Here is a 10,348-nt window from a genome sequence, read left to right as displayed (position 1 = left end):
GTTGGGTGTTTGTGTGTGTGTGTGTGTGTGTGTGTGTGTGTGTGTGTGTGTGTGTGTGTGTGTGTGTGTACGTACGTACACTTAACATCAGATTTATCCTTGAAACATATCTGTGTGGTGTAGTACATCTCCTGAATTTTCTCATATTATAGAACTGAATCATTATACTCATTGAGCAACAGTTCCCCATTGATTTCTTCTGACCGCAGCCCCTGACAGTCACCACTGTGTTCTCAGCTTCTGAGTTTGACCACTTGCTGTCTCAAATAGGTGGAATCATACAGCATTTTTCCTTTTGTGACTGGCTCTTTTCACTTAGCATAATGTCCTCTAGATTTACCCCTATTGTCACAAATTTGAGGACTTCCTTCTTTTTTAAGGCTAATTTTCTACTGTGTACCACATTGTCTTCATCTATTTGTCATGGATATTTAGGTTGTTTCCATATCTTGGCTGTTGTGAATAATTCTGCAGTGAACATATGTCTTTTAGATCCTGATTTCATATTCTTTGGGTGTATACCTAGAATGGGACTGCTGGATCATATGGAAGTTCTACTTTTAATTTTTTGTGGAACTGCCACCATACTGTTTTCCATAGTGGCTATACTAATTTATATGCCCACTAGCAGTGTAGAAGGGCTTCAGTTATCTACATCCTTGCCAACACTTACTATCTTTTGCTCTCTACCTTCCACCCCTAGTACTGGGGATTGAACACACAGGGCCTTTGCGCTAAGCTACATCCCCAGCCCCTTTTTTATTTTGAGACAGATTCTCATTAAGTTGCCCAAGATGGACTAGAACTTGCAATCCTCCTACCTCAGCCTCCCAGACTGCTGAGATTACAGGTATGCAGCATGATGCCCAACTATCTTTTGCTTTTTGATAATAGTCATTCTAGTAGGCATGAAATGATACCTCATTGTGGTTTTGATCTCCATTTCTCTGTGATGTTGAGTCTGCACTCATATATTTGGTGGCCATTTATTTGTGTGTCTTCTTTGCATAAAGGTCTAGTCAGGTTCTTTGCTCATTTCTAATGGAGTTATTTGGATTTTTGTTTTTTATTGTTTACTTCTGAGTTACAGGAGATTCTTTCTTATATATTAGTCTCATATTGAGGGCAATGTTTTGTTTTGCTTTTTTGTTTTGTACTGGTGGTTGAGCTAATCCCAAACCTCCCCTTTTTTCAATTTTATTTTGAGACAGACTTTAGCTAAGTTTCCTAGGCTGAGCCCAAATTTGGGATCTCCCTGCCTCAGCCTTCCAGAGTGTTGGTGTTACAGGTGTTCACAACCATGTTTGGCTAGATATTAGTCTCTTAATCAGTATAAGGTGTGCAAATAGTTTTCCCAGCTTCAAAGGTTGTCTGTTCACTCTGTTGATTGCTTCTTTGTTATGCAAAATCTTTTTAGTTTAATGCAGTCTTATCTATATTTTTTGTTTTATTGTCTGTGTTTTCCATGTCAAATCCCAGAAATCATTTCAAGACCAATGTCAATAATATTTTCCCCAGTGTTTTCCTCCAGTTTTTACAATTTTAGGTCTTATGTTTAAATCTTTATTTCATTTTGAGTTGATTTTTGTGAAAGGTGTAGGATAGGGGTCAGATTTCATTCTTTTGCATGCTTATCCAGTTTTCCCAGCACTGTTTGTTGAAGAGATTATTCTTTCTCCTTTGTATATTCTTGACACCTCTTTTTAAAACATCAATTGACTATATATATGTGATTTTATTCTTGGCTTTGTAGTCTATTCTGTTGATCTATGTGACTGTTTATGCCAGTACCATACTGTTTTAATTACTTTGACATTGTCATATATTTTAATGTCAGGAAATGTGATACCTCTAACTTTATCTTTTTCAAGACTGCTTTGGCTATCTGGGGTCTTATGTGATTCTGTATGTATGAATTCTAACTTTATCTTTTTCAAGACTGCTTTGGCTATCTGGGGTCTTATGTGACTCTGTATGAATTTTAGATTGTTTTTTCTATTTCTATAAAACATGGTATTGAATTTTGATAGGAATTGTATTGAATATGTATATTGTTTTGGGTAGTATAGACCTTTTAAGAATATCCTTCCAATATGTGAACATAGGATGTCTTTCCATTTATTTGTGTCTGGTTTAATTTCTTTCATGTGTGTTTTGTTTTCACCTATTTGATTAAGTTTATATCTATTTTATTCTTTTTAGTACTATGACAGCACTGTATCTCAAATGGGCCTAAGAGGCATATACAGAACATTCTGTCCAACAACAGCACAACATATATTTTCTTAAGTATAAATGTCACATTACCAAGGGTAGATTATAAGAGCATAAAACAGCATTAGCAATTTAAGAATATTGAAATCCTATAAGATGTCTTTTCTGATAACAGTGGTATAAAGCTAGAAAACAATAATAGGAAGAAAATTGGAAAATTCATAATATATAGGAATTAAACAACACACACCTGAAAAACCAATGAGTCAAAGAAGAAATCAAAAGGGAAACGGGCTGAGTGTGTGGCTAAGTGGTAGAAACTGTCTAGCTTGCATGAGACTCAGCACCAAAAGAAAAGAAAATTTATCTTGAGATAAATGAAGATTAAACACAGCATACCAAAACTTATGGGATGCAGTAAAAGCAGTTCCAACAGAGAGATTTATAATGATTACTGTCTACATTGAGGAAGAAGGATCTCAAATTATCTACCTAATTTTAAATCTCCAAAACTAGGAAAAGAAGAATCAGTCTAAGCCAAGTATAGCAGGAGGTAAGAAATGTTAGAGATTAGTGCAGAAATAAATGACACAGACTAGAAAAACAATAGGAAAATTAACAAAATAAAAGTTTGAGTTTGTTATTTGAAAAACAAACAAAACTGACAAACTGTTAGCCAAGCCAAGAAAGAATAGAGGAAACAAAATTAGAAATAAAAGAGGAGACGTTATGACTAGTGGCACACAAATACAAAGGATCATAAAAGAATATTATGAACATTTATACACCAGCAAGTTGGATAACCTAGAAAAAAATGGATTAATTCTTAGAAACATATACTCTGCCAAGACTGAATTATGAAGAATAGAAAATTTGAACAAACCAGTAACAAGTAAAGAGATTGGATAGGTATTCACAACCTCCCAAGGGGGAAAAAAACCCAGGACCAGATGACTTGGGGTATTCTACTAGATATTTAAAGAATTGAACCAGTGTGGTAGTGCACACCTGTAATCCCAGCACAGGCTGAGGCAAGAGGATAGCAAGTTTGAGCCCAGCCTGGGCAATTTAGCAACTTAAGATCCTGTATCAAAATTAAAAATAAAAATTTAAAAGGGGAAGCAATGTAGCTCAGTTTACAGGCCCTGGGTTCAATTCCAGTACAAAAAAGAAAAAAGAAAGAAAGAAAAATGTAAAAGGGAAAAAGAAAATTAAAGTCAGTCCTTGTCAAATGCTTCCAGAATATTGAAGAGGACAAAACACTTCCCAATTCATTTTAGGAGACCAAATTACCCTCTTACTGAAACAAAACAAGGACACAAGGAAAGAAAACTACAGGGCAGTGGTGAACGTAAGTGCAAAAATTATCAACAAACTTTTAAGAAATTGAATCAAGCAGCACATTTAATACACCACCGATCAAGTGAGATTTAACTCTTGAGATGCAAGGATAGTTCAGTGTACACAAATTAACAAATGTGGTACATCACATTAACAGAATGAAATATGAAAAATGATCATCTCAGTAGATGCAGAAAAAGTTTTGACAAAATGTGATACGCGTTAATGATTAAAATAAAGCCTCAACAAATTGGATTATAAAAGGAATGTACCTTAATAACAGTCATATATTATAAACCCACAGTTCATTTCACACTCAGCAGTGAAAACTGAAAGCTTTTCCTCTGTAATATTAACAAACTAAGGATGTTCACTTTCAATGCTTTTTCCTCAAGTTTATTTTTATTAGTACATATTTACAATTCACAATGATTATATTCATCCCAGAGTTGATAAATGTATATAACACGTCTTAATTCTGTGTCCCTTTCCTTCCCAGCTGCATTTTTCCTGCTCTCCTTCCCTCTCTCTTTTTTTTCCCATTATCTACCTTTTATTTTGCTCTTTATTTATATTTTGGGTTTCTCATATAAGGAAAAATGTGATATTTAAGCTTGTGTGTTCAATTCATTTCACTTACCATTACGACCTCAAGGTGCATCCATTTACCTGCAAATGACTCGTTTATTCTTTGTGGCAGAGTAGCACTTCACTTTGTATAAACACCACATTTTCTTTATTCACTCATCTGTTTATAGACATATAGGTTGTTTCCAAGATTTAGCTCTCATGAATTGTGCTGCTGTAAACATGATGTCCATGTGTAACTGTCACATTGTGCCTTTAACTCTTTGAAGGAAGATAACTAACTAGGAGGGGAATAGCTGGATCAAGTGGAATTCTTATTTTAGTTTGTTGAGAACTCTCCATACCAATTTTGATAGTGGTTGTACTAGCTTACAGGTTGCTTTTCTCCCGCAACCCACTAGCATTTGTTATTTTGTGATGGTAGCCATTCATTCTGGGGTAGGATGGAATCTCAGTGTTATTTTAATTTGCATTTTTCTAATGGCCAGACATGTTGAACATTTTTTAATTTACTTATTGGCCGTTTCTATTTCTTTTTCTGAGACATGTGTTTTCATTTCAGATGGCCAGTTGGGTCTTTTGTGTTGGGGGGATCTAAATTTTTTGGAGTTCTTTATATGAGTCTGGCTGAAGCCTATATGCTGAGGCCAGAGTAACTTACACCCAAATTCCATTTCCACAACTAAAACCTTCTCTTTCTTTTTTTCTCTCAAACCTTGTGCTTGTGAGGCAGGCACAGTGCCACTGAGCTAATCCCCAGCTCAACTAAAGTCTTCTTTATGAGGACAATGTTCTAATTACAAAGAAATATTTTGTCTAGTCTGTTCCTAGTTCGAGAATACTGTCTTGTCTTTTACCAGCCTTGCTTACATTAATTTCCATAGAAACCACACAACTGTGCATCCTTGCACATAGTTCTGCCCTTGCAAGTAGCTCACCTTTACCCAACTGATTACCAATAAAAATCAGTGGCGTTGACTGACCAGCGCCTTTGTTGGTTCTACCGGCATTGATCATCCTGGAGCCCCATTTTCTGTGTCTCTTATTTCTGTCTTTTAGTTTTTCCCCCTCAGGCCTGTGTCATACACTGGGCAGGAGCCTACTGCAGAGGTTTCTATTAATGCTTCAGGGGTTCCCAGCAGTTCTTGTTTTCTAGGACCTTGAATCATTCAGTTATTTATTTATCCGTGCTCTGTTTTTCTGATGTGGCAATTCAGAGCTATAAGTTTCTCTCTTAGAACTGCTTTCATTGTGTGCCATAGTTTCAAGCATGTTGTACTGACATAGTTTGATTCTAGGAACTGATTTCTTCTGTGATCCATCCAATATTCATGAGGATATTATTTAATTCCCATTTATTTACATAATTTCTGTGGGTTTTTTTTCACTGGTTTCTAGTTTCATTGTGATATGATCTGATAATATGCATGGGATAATTTTGATTCTTTTGCATTTACTTAAGCATGCTTTATGGTCTAGCATGTAGTCTATTTTAGAGAAAGTTTCATGTGCTTCTAAGAAGAATGTGTATTCTGTTGTTGGGTTGAACCCTCTGTAGATTTCTATTAAGTCCATTTGTTGAAAGGTTTGGTTCAACTCTGATATTTCTTCATTGATTGTTTTTGTCTAATTGACCTATTTGTGACAGTAAGGTATTGAGTTCCCCTATTACCATTGTGTTGTTTATCTGACTTTTTATGTCCATTATCATTTATTTTGTGAAGTTAGGCAAGCCAGTGGTTGGTGAAAATATATTTATAATTGTTATCTACTCATGTTGAATTGTTCCCTTAACCAAAATGTAGTGGCCTTTGCCTCTTCTGATGAGTTTTGGATTGAAATCTACTTTATCTGAAATTAGGATAGCTACTCATTTTGTTGCCTTGTTTTTCTGGGTTCCCTTTGTATGCAATATAGTTTTCCATTCTCTGATTTTAAGTCTGTATATTTCTTTTTGGATTAAATGTGGTGTTTTTTTTTTTCCTGGTATGGGGGATCAAACTCGGGTCTTTGGCAGGGAGCGGAATCTCTGAGCTAAATCCCCGGCCCTTAAATGTGTTTCTTGTATACTACATATCATTGGGTTTTGTTTATTGACCCATTCTGACAATCTGTCTTTTGATTGAGAAACACACCATTCACATTGTTATTACTGAAAAATACTGGGTTGTTTCTGTATTTTCCTTATTTTTCTGTTAATGATTTCTTCATCTCCCATCCCACCCCTTCTGCTCAACTGTTTACCCTGCCTACTATATTCATTCTATTAGATTTTTGGCATTATTGGCTTCATTGTCTCTTTCTAGGGTATCCTGAGGAATTTTTGTAGTGGTATTTGGTGATCATGAATTTCATGAGTTGCTCTTTGTCATGGAAATACTTTGTATTTCTCCAATTTTGAAAGAAAGTCTTGCAGAATATAATTGTGTAAGTCTGGGTTTGAAGGTGTTATTTTTAGGGCTTGAAATACTTCACTCCAAGCTCTCTTGTCCTTTAAGGTTTTTGTTGAAAAGTCTATTGTAATTCCAATAGGTTGACCATTGTAAGTGAGCTGTTCCTTTCCTCTAACAGCTTTAAAGATTCTATCCTTAACAGCTTCTATATGCATCACTTATCTATGTGATAAGATATATCTTATATATTTAATTATTTCCCATTTTAGAAAGTTTTCTGCTATTATTTCTGTAAACAAGTTTTTTTAAAACTTTGTGTGCTGCCTTCTGATTTTATACTTATTCCAATTAATATTGTTAGTCTCCTTTGTATGTATTCTCTTGTTTTTTTAAGGTATCTCTGAGTAACTGATCTTGAAAGCATCCCTGTCTTCTATGTCTGATAATTTGTCCTCACATTGGTCACTTCTGCTGCCCATATTTTCAGTATAACTTTTAATTTCTGTTTAAATCTTTTCATGGTCTCTAGTTCTTTGCTAGACTGGTCATTAATCTTTTGTATCATTTTGTTTTGCTCAGCTAGCTTTTTATTAGTCTTTTGTAAGTTCCCTGATTGTTTTGTTTATTATCTCTCTTATCTGATTAGTTATATTTCCAGTGAGTCCACTGAGTACCTGTTTGATCTGATTTTTAATCTCCTTTATTATCCTTTCAAATAATTCTGATGGGTGGCTTTTGCTTTCAGAATCCCATGGATCAGCTCTGGGGGAGTTGGGAGTTTGGGGGGCCTTTTTTTTTTTTTTTTCCCCTCATGTGTCTATTGGGTTTTTCGTTTTGTTTTGTTTTGTTTTGTTTTTGACAGGGATTGAACCTAGGCCGTTGCACTGTGAGGCAGGCGGTGGAGCCACTGAGCCAAATCCCTGGCTATTGTTTTTTGTTGTTGTTTTGTGCTTAGGTACAGGGTCACTTGCAGTGGAAAGACTTTGTGGCCAGCATGAAGAGCTCCTTAGTTTGTCTCCTTTCCAGTGATGCAGTCAGTACATGGCTAATTATAGTTCTTTGCCTCTATCCCAAGATCTGATCACCTCTGTTAATATTGGAAGGGGTGGGGATGCATTGAAATTGGCCCAGCACCCAGTTTTGGGGGAGTTGACTGCAGTATTATTAATGTCACAAAGGTAATCCAGGTATTGGTATATAGAGAAAAACAACAACTATGAAACCCTGGCAGTATCAATTAAATCAGCAACAATAATATCATCCAAGATAAACTGGATGTTGACATGCCATAAGAACCAATAAGGTATAACCCTTAACTTTAGAAAGCAAATCTATAGTTACAGTATAAACCCTTAGGCAAACTAAATGTTGATATACATCAAATATTAACTAAATGCAATGACTATGTCTCCACTAATGATAGAAAAGAATTGAAGATTAATAAAGCGTAATGGTTATATTATTGAAAATATAGGAGGTTAGAAATGGGAGAATGCAGTAAGAAAAATTTTATAAATTAAACAACAGAAGATGAGAAGGAGAAAAAAGTAAAAAAGAATTCTATTATGCAGTAGAAGGATACTTATGGAAGTAAACAAAATTAACAGAAAAAATGAGAAATAGAAGATAAAAAGGGAGCCGGGCGTGGTGGTGCATGCCTGTAATCCCAGCACTTGGGAGGCTGAGGCAGGAGGATCGCTGTGAGTTTGAGATCAGCCTGGGCTACATAGTGAGTTCTAAGTCAGTCTCACTACATAGTGAGACCCTGTCTCAAAAAACAAAAAAAAAACATAAAAAGGGGAAAATAATGTGGAAAATAAAAATAGAAAAAATTAAAAGGAAAAAGAAAGAAAATAAGTTCAAAAACAGAAAAAAGGTCTGTATATTTGCAAGAGTAGTTGCTTTCTGGCAAGCTTATGGCACATGTATTATTGTTTATGTATGAGTTTTTTCTAAACTAAAACCTCAGTATTCAGGTTTAATTGTAGTGCTGGCATTTAGTCATAAATAAATGAGCTTAGGGTTGAATGTAGCACTCACTGCTAAAAGGCTCACCATCACTGTCCTAGCCTTATGGCTGATGGGTTTGTAAGATATGCCCCTTCTTCCAGAGGCCTCTGTTAACCCCAGGCTAAGATGTGTATGGGGAAGGCAGTCAGACCTCAGATCTGTGTTGGATGGAGGCAGCAGGCAAGGTTTAAGAACTTAATTCTGGCAGACCCTTTGGACCTGGCTATTTCTGAGCACCACTCAAGCTGAGCCTGACTTCTCACCATAGGGGTTGGGGACTGTCTCCTTCCCAGCCTGAGTTCAAAATTCTCAGGGGACTTCTTTCTAACCTGCTCCCTGTCTTCAGCTGCTCACATGACTGTCTCTCACCCAGTCACTGTGAGACGGTAACACTTGGAGCCCTGAAGTGAAGTTGTTTTTAATTGTTTTGAGTTCTAGGTTTAGATAAACAATGCCTTCCTGAAATGGTGTCAAACAAAGCACTCTCTGGCAGTATGGTCAGTGCCTATGCTGGAATCCTCTCTGGCTGTTGCTCACCGTGTGGAAGGAGTCCACTTGCACTGTTTTGCAGTTCACAAAGGCTGTGGGTTCCACTGCCACTTCCTGGATCTCCTGGCCCTGGGTGCTTATGCTTCTTAGGAGCCCAGTTCTCCTCCCCATGAGCCACAAGAGCTGGGGAAAGAGTCAAAATTGTTTTCTTCCTTTCTCTTCATTATGGAGCATCTTACCAACTTCTTGGTAGCTTATGGTTTTTCGTGTCAGTTCCTTCCTGATTCCTATTGATCTACTTCTCTTTTTTTTTCTTCAACAAGTTGTTATTTTCAAATGTCTGGACTCTGGATTTCAGAGAGACTGAATTTTACTACCAATTACTACTCCACCATTTTCTTTCTCCTCCGTATTTCTATTCTTCCTAGTAATAGAAGCTCCAGCCAGAGGAATTCAGAAAGGTAAATTGCCATCCAAACTGGAAAGGAAAAAGTAAAATTATCCTGTTCTGTAGACACGATATGACATAATCTTGTAGAAAACCCTAACAACTCCGTAAGTTGTGAGAAAATTTGATGTCTAAAAAAATTATAAAGATTTAGAAACAAATATTATTTCCCCCTAACTTTCTGTTTTTGTCTTTATGGCTTGTATGTGTGAAAACAGAGGCTACCCTTCCAGGGTGAATGCCTACTTTTAGTGTCCAGGGCACCAACATCAGGCTCTAGGCAGCCTTGAAGTATCTTCTGTTCATAGTCTGCCTAACTTGCAAGACACCTGCCTTCCTACCTAGCTTACATCAAGCAAGAAGCCCAAATTTAATTTCCTTTAATGTTGTATCTATGTTCCTCCCAGGTGGCTGTTTTTAGTATGGTAGCTGAGAGGCGGGCTTTGGAGTTTTTTTGAGCCAGTGAGAATCCCAGCTATGCTACTTCCTGGCCACACTGTCTGGGTGTTGGTTTCTTGATCTGTACATGGATATCATAATGCTTATGAGGATACATCAGAATTAAATGAGATAATGTACATACAGTATATAACACAGTCCCAAGTAGCTTTTTATAATATTGTTGCAATACTTAAGGATAATACTAGAATTTGACTACTTATCTTCTCTTTTTCATCATACCCAATGATACAATTGTGAACAATGTTATGTGTATCATTTTAGTTTTCCTTGCACAATGTTTTTCTAAAAAATGAAATCATTGTTCTATAATTTGCTTTTTTAACAAAATAATTATGCTATTTTCTTGCACTGATAAATTTATCCACAGCAGCATTTTTTTTTTTTTTTTTTTTTTTTTTTTTTG

At 36.1% G+C, this 10,348-nt stretch overlaps 1 protein-coding gene across 4 annotated transcripts in view; it reads left to right on the top strand.

Annotated features, from left to right (window-relative positions):
* The window catches only part of Fsd2 (fibronectin type III and SPRY domain containing 2), a 44,893-nt gene that overhangs the window by 18,837 nt on the left and 15,708 nt on the right, over positions 1-10,348 (top strand). The window lies entirely within an intron of this gene.

The sequence above is a fragment of the Fukomys damarensis genome, unplaced genomic scaffold (assembly GCF_012274545.1).
Source record: "Fukomys damarensis isolate Sample0158 unplaced genomic scaffold, DMR_v1.0_HiC HiC_scaffold_7, whole genome shotgun sequence".
Lineage (NCBI taxonomy): Eukaryota > Metazoa > Chordata > Mammalia > Rodentia > Bathyergidae > Fukomys > Fukomys damarensis.
This window is presented reverse-complemented; position numbering and strand designations above follow the sequence as displayed.